This window comes from Haliotis rubra, unplaced genomic scaffold (assembly GCF_003918875.1).
Source record: "Haliotis rubra isolate DU_JTF1 unplaced genomic scaffold, ASM391887v1 Scf39, whole genome shotgun sequence".
NCBI classification, from domain to species: domain Eukaryota; kingdom Metazoa; phylum Mollusca; class Gastropoda; order Lepetellida; family Haliotidae; genus Haliotis; species Haliotis rubra.
The window spans coordinates 639,342-646,434 of record NW_025767068.1 but is presented as its reverse complement, the minus strand read 5'-3'; the positions used below and the strand labels follow the sequence as shown (position 1 = coordinate 646,434).

General features: G+C 41.2%; 1 protein-coding gene across 1 annotated transcript in view; it reads left to right on the top strand.

Moving 5' to 3' along the window:
• The first annotated feature begins 6,256 nt into the window (after positions 1-6,256).
• The window catches only part of LOC124286657 (lysosomal alpha-mannosidase-like), an 89,090-nt gene continuing 88,253 nt past the window's right edge, over positions 6,257-7,093 (top strand). The window contains exon 1 of the mRNA XM_046723058.1: positions 6,257-6,483. The gene's annotated coding sequence lies outside the window, so the exon portion shown is untranslated. The remainder of the gene's footprint in view (positions 6,484-7,093) is intronic.

Sequence of the window (7,093 nt, the reverse complement as noted above, 5' to 3'; positions counted from 1 at the left end):
TAAGGACACTAGCTGATTTACCATGGCACGTCCCTTGTACACTTCCTATCCATCCTCACAGTCACACTTCTGAGTCTGGTTGTTCGATCCCGACCATGTCATACCAAAAAAAGGTCCAGGTCCGCATCTGTGGTCTGGATGCTGGATCATCTACCCAGAAAGGCTGGTTAATTTGTTCGATCCCCCACCATGTCATACTAAACCAAGGTCCAGGTCCGCATCTGTGGTCTGGATGCTGGATCATCTACCCAGAAAGGCTAGTTAATTTGTTTGATCCCAACCATGTCATACCAAAAACAGGTCCAGGTCCGCATCTGTGGTCTGGATGCTGGATCATCTACCCAGAAAGGCTGAGGCTGGTTAATTTGATCGACCCCCACCATGTCATACTAAACCAAGATCCAGGTCCGCATCTGTGGTCTGGATGCTTGATCATCTACCCAGAAAGGCTGGTTAATTTGTTCGATCCCCCACCATGTCATACTAAACCAAGGTCCAGGTCCACATCTGTGGTCTGGATGCTGGATCCTCTACCCAGAAAGGCTGGTTAATTTGTTCGATCCCCCACCATGTCATACTAAACCAAGATCCAGGTCCGCATCTGTGGTCTGGATGCTGGATCATCTACCCAGAAAGGCTGAGGCTGGTTTATTTGTTCGATCCCAACCGTGTCATACTAAACCAAGATCCAGGTCCGCATCTGTGGTCTGGATGCTGGATCATCTACCCAGAAAGGCTGAGGCTGGTTAATTTGTTCGATCCCCCACCATGTCATACTAAACCAAGATCCAGGTCCGCATCTGTGGTCTGGATGCTGGATCATCTGCCCAGAAAGGCTGAGGCTGGTTAATTTGTTCGATCCCGACCATGTCATACTAAACCAAGATCCAGGTCAGCATCAGTGGTCTGGGTGCTGGATCATCTACCCAGAAAGGCTGAGGCTGGTTAATTTGTTCGATCCCGACCATGTCATACTAAACCAAGATCCAGGTCCGCATCTGTGGTCTGGATGCTGGATCATCTACCCAGAAAGGCTGAGGCTGGTTAATTTGTTCGATCCCGACCATGTCATACTAAACCAAGGTCCAGGTCCTCATCTGTGGTCTGTGTGCTGGATCATCTACCCAGAAAGGCTGAGGCTGGTTAATTTGTTCGATCCCGACCATGTCATACTAAACCAAGATCCAGGTCCGCATCTGTGGTCTGGATGCTTGATCATCTACCCAGAAAGGCTGAGGCTGGTTAATTTGTTCGATCCCGACCATGTCATACTAAACCAAGGTCCAGGTCCTCATCTGTGGTCTGTGTGCTGGATCATCTACCCAGAAAGGCTGAGGCTGGTTAATTTGTTCGATCCCGACCATGTCATACTAAACCAAGATCCAGGTCCGCATCTGTGGTCTGGATGCTTGATCATCTACCCAGAAAGGCTGAGGCTGGTTAATTTGTTCGATCCCGACCATGTCATACTAAACCAAGGTCCAGGTCCTCATCTGTGGTCTGTGTGCTGGATCATCTACCCAGAAAGGCTGAGGCTGGTTAATTTGTTCGATCCCGACCATGTCATACTAAACCAAGATCCAGGTCCGCATCTGTGGTCTGGATGCTTGATCATCTACCCAGAAAGGCTGAGGCTGGTTAATTTGTTCGATCCCGACCATGTCATACTAAACCAAGATCCAGGTCCGCATCTGTGGTCTGGATGCTGGATCATCTACCCAGAAAGGCTGAGGCTGGTTAATTTGTTCGATCCCGACCATGTCATACTAAACCAAGATCCAGGTCCGCATCTGTGGTCTGGATGCTGGATCATCTACCCAGAAAGGCTGAGGCTGGTTAATTTGATCGATCCCGACCATGTCATACTGAATAAAATGTCTGTCTGTCTGTCTGTCCTTGTGCTTCGGGGTACAAATTAAAAATTCAACAATATTTTTATACGATTACTTAAAATAAAGGTAAAAACCTTACAAAATATATCCCTAAGTGACATCCCACGATAATTGTTTACATCATGAACATTACCTTTCTTATGTAAAGAAAAGATCATACTACGTGACCATTGTTCTGGAAAAACTCCTGATTTGAAAATACAATTGTACAGAGTACATAAATATGGCTGAAGAATATTCTTTTCACATTTTAATATTTCAGGAGGAATACCATCAGGACCAGGACTCTTGTTGGGTTTGAGGCTACAAAGTGCAAAGTCAACTTCTTTAATACTAATTTTTCTTTTAAATATGTATCGTTACACATGTCACAAACATCAGATAAATCATTGCAAACAGTAATATGCTCTTTAGCAAAACTAAGGAAATAACTATATCATCAATAACTATATGTGGAATATTTAAAACATCTGTAAAATTCTCAACCCAAGCTGAACCATCAATAGTACTATCAACAGTGACTGAAGGGCTACTAAAATATCTAATATGTGACCAAAAAGCTCTTTAAAATATTACTAGTTATGTTTGTATCATAATCCTCCTTTTTATGACGACACAGCTCCCTGAATTTAATTCTAGCTATGTGGAAAAGTTGTAATATAAAAAAATCACCTGATATTCGAAACCTATCTAAAAGTTCATACTTTTCTTGTTTTAACAGTTCACAGTCCTTATCAAACGAGGGACGGTTATGGTTTTGTTGCTTTATAGTTGACTTAGAGTTCATATGGCACTAGGGCTTCAACGAGTCCATTTTTTGGACTCGAGTACTCGAGGGGTGAGACTCGACTCGGACCCGAGTACTCGAAATTCATACCTTTCAAGCAAACGATCATTTGTCAAGATAGTTACCTAATCATTTTAAGAAGTGAAATCTCAATCGATGTATAATATTTACTCTCATCTGCAGACTTGTAACAACTAATACCATACAGCCATACCGTGTGAGGAGTAAACTATGTAATCTAGGTGTTAATAAAAACATTATCAGATGGGTTAAAGAATTCAGGGTACATAGAACTCAGTATGTCAGTGTCAATGGCTGTCAATCTTCTTTCTCTCTCAACCTCTACTGGAGATCCACATGGCTGTGTTCCTTCATCCGTACTCTTCGTTTTTGTATACCAATGACTGTTACTTGTCAATATATGACTTGTTTACTGTGAAATTTGCAGATGACGCCACTGTCACTGGCCTAATTTCTGACAAAACCGTAATGACAGTTTTTATCAAACCTTTATTCAAAGTGTGTTGACCTACAATTTTCTATGTTGGTATGGGATCTGTCTCATCTTAACAAAAACAGACTTTTCAAAATTGTTAATACTGCTTGCAAAATTTCTGGAGTGTATTTCGAGTATAGTCAAAAAGACAGCTAAAATTAGATTTGATAGTTGACATATTTGATCTCACCATTTTGAACTACTTCCTTCTGGACGCTGCTGTCGATTGCAGTCGACAGTTTCTTCAAGTATTCGTGAATGCAACAAATATTTTGAATCACCATCAATTAGAACTGGAATTATTCAGCACCTTGTGTTACCTTGTGATGGGCAGTCTTCACATGTGTCTTGAATTTTTTTCCACATGTGACACTTGAGTCTCAATCCTGCTCTCAGAATGTTCTGAAACTTTTCTGACCATCAACTGCCACTCCTTGTGATGGCTTCCACTTAAACTTGGTAATATTGCTAATGTTACAGTTCACCGCTGAATTTTTATTTCCACAAAAACCACTGATCACATATGAGGGGAAAGTGATCTGATTCAGTTCTAGCACACACTCTAAAGTCATTATTTGAACTAAACAATTCAGTACAACACAAAACATAGTCTACTAAACTAGCTCCTTTGTTTACAAAACATGTAAATGAACCAAACGAATCATTTTTAGATCTGCCATTCACAATGTGAATTCCATAACTGCAACACAACTGTATTAGTTCTTTCCCAAAGTTGTTTATATTTGAGTCACTTGGCGAACGATGAATGTAGGTAGAACAATGTCACGGATGTCTTTTAATTCTGGGATTGAGTCTGTACTATCTGGAACCACATAGTCGGATAGAAGTCCAGTTCTGGCATCACCACACAGGATGATATCAGTCTCGATATAACGAGATTTCAGTTGTAATAAAGCACTTTCAATGTATTCAGTACCCTTTAAGTTCCGATGACCACTCACTATTGGTGAAGTTTCAGGATGTATGTATACAAAACCGAGTATAACATCTCTTTTCAGGCAATGTTGAATCCACTATGAGCAAGATACAGTCACTACAGCTAGTGCTAACCTCCTCTACACCTTCTTCAACAGAGTTATGTATTAAAGCTATGACACCACCTCTTGTGTTATAATCCCTGAAGTTCAAATAAAACGTGTATCTGTCGAACACTTTGGCTAATAAGTCTTCATTGACGTTACTCCACACCTCCAAGAGTCCTATGATCTTACACTTTGAACAAAATTCAACGAATTCATTGTTGTTCAGCTAAGATTGGAGTCCATGTACGTTCCATGATAGAAGGGAGATAACTCTATCATTCTGAGCCCGGTCATATCCCTAGCTGGGACTTAAGTCGTTGAGATCAGTGTGCGTCTTCTTCGAAGACACAGCCTTATCATCTTGCACATTCCAAGTTATAACCTCACCATCATCGAAGATTAGCTTATCAAATCTGAGACGACCTCTACGGCCTTTCTCCCGTTCCGAATTCATGAGAGCCCTCAATTTCTTCCGAATCATCCTAACACGAAAAGGAAAGTCTTCTGTAATGCTGATTCCTGTATCTTTCAGTAACTTTCCATTTTTTCAGAATCTCACTTTTCATGTTCAAGTCCAACAGTTTAATAATGATTGATTTACTAAAGTTCACACGATGAGCCCTCTCAAAAATAATCTGTGAATCATCAATGTTCATTTTCTCACGCAGGACCTCTCTTGCTATATCCTCACAGTCTTTCCATGTTTCGTTAGGTTTAGACTTTTTAATTCCATGAATGAGGAGATTATTTCTTCGGCTTTGGTTTTCCAAATTACCATGTTTATTAGAGAGTTCTGAAACGCTGTCCTTCAATGAAAGATTTTCATGCTCAAGTTTATCACATTTAGTTGACAGATCAGTTACTGAGTCCTTTATCTTACCCACAGAATCAGAAAGTGTGTTCAATCTTAATGTTAGATCTTCTTGGACATTGTCAACTTTATTAGTTTCTGTAGCTGTTCTATCAGTTTGCCAAATTCGGATTTACCTTCGCTGTCGCTGGTGCTTGTTAACTTCAGCTGTTTCTGACGGGTGTCGGCTCCCGGGTTTGACTCAATCCCCGAACGAAGTAACAAATTGTTATGACAGTCAATGAATGGCATTGCATAAAAGACATCAGCTGGTGAACACCTTTTAAGTGCGCTTCTTTCGGTCAAAAATGGCATGACTGCAAGGCAATCGGTTATCCGACACATGAGTTTCAAATTCGTTATTGAATAAATGAAAGCAAGCGTTATCGTCACAAACATGGAATATCGTCCACACACAGTCCACACTGTCGAGAGCACGATAGAGCGCAACAACATCCGATACATCATGTCAGTCATGGCAATTCATGGTCTCTAGCATGGTGATCTACCTTCAGTTCTTGGCAATCTATAGCCTAATTTTATATTATGTATTGTCCAAATTGTGTCACTTTTTTTTACTTCACATGCTGGTTTTAAATTCGAACTGTGATTGTCTGGATGTTTTACTGCCCTTTGATGACAGGTTTTATAATTTTCACATATTCTTAATCAACGTCAAAATTGTTCTCGTCACGATATGGCTGAAACATTGCCGATGTGACGTTAAATATTAACTCACTCACTCTACCCAGAAAGGCTGAGGCTGGTTGTTCGATCCCGACCAGTCATACCAAAAGACGTTAAAAAAAAGAACGTGTCACCCTGTCTAAGGCTCGGCATATATTTTAGGGAAAAGGTGTGGGGGGATTAGCTGGACTGGGTAACCATGGGAAACTACAGCATGACATCTTAGAAGGACGAAAACCGCCATCGGTAACCAGTACTTTGGGCAAATTTATATCATCATAAAACCAGTAAACCATCTCGACTGTTATTCATTAAAAGCCTGAAGTAAGTGAATGAACACGATCAGCCAGACATTGTAGACCTTAAGGCAGGTGGATCTGGTGTGGGGCGTGGAGAAGATATATTGAAAGGGGGAAGGTGTATGGCAAGTGGCCTGTGATTGATAATGGTCCGCAAATATACAGCAATAAAGGACCACTTAACGAAACCCAAGGTAGTCTCGGCAGTGCACGTGACTACTACTGCCTATTTCAAACACTATCTGTAAGTACAACCAGGAAAGAGTACCAGATACTGTGCGACGTTATCGAGTGCATGACACGCCCGTCTGTGTCACAATCTGACAGAGAGCTAGTTAAAATGTCGTACTGTTTTGTCAGGCCTGATGAACAGCCCAGGAAAAGTGCGATGTTTAAACATACCGTGAATGTACAGGCAGCCAGGAACTGGTGAGTACATAGCCTTACATAGCTGAGATGTACACGAGTACATTCAACGCGCAGTACACCTCTTTGACATGCATATACTTTGCCACGTGCATTTCAACGCCATAATTGTCGAAGAACTGTCAGTGAACGGAGAAATCTGGCTCTACAGTTAACAATATCATAGTGTTTCATACTGGATCATAGTCGAACATTTCATTAACCTACAAAATGTCACATCGCCGTCTGTATATAATATCCCTGCATGAAGAGACTGTGTAAACAGGTTCGCACTGTGCGGTGAACACTTGACTCTCTCATATCATCTGATCAGGATAGGTTGACATTTCCCCTTTGTGCAACACAATTTTGTTTGCATTATTTGCCGTAGTGTGAAGTTGTGTGGTATTGCAGCTGATATCACTGGGTCACACTGACTCGCTGGTCGTGTTATATCTCACGTTTTATGGCGCGTACATTCCGGCTGATAACGGCACTGGAACACATGATAATATTGTATGTAATATGCAATGGTGTTGTATGTATCGTCAGAACACAGTTGAACTTTTACAAATGCACAAATTCAACTTCCATGTAGGTTGGAATGGACTTTGAATACACAATGTTCAACTGA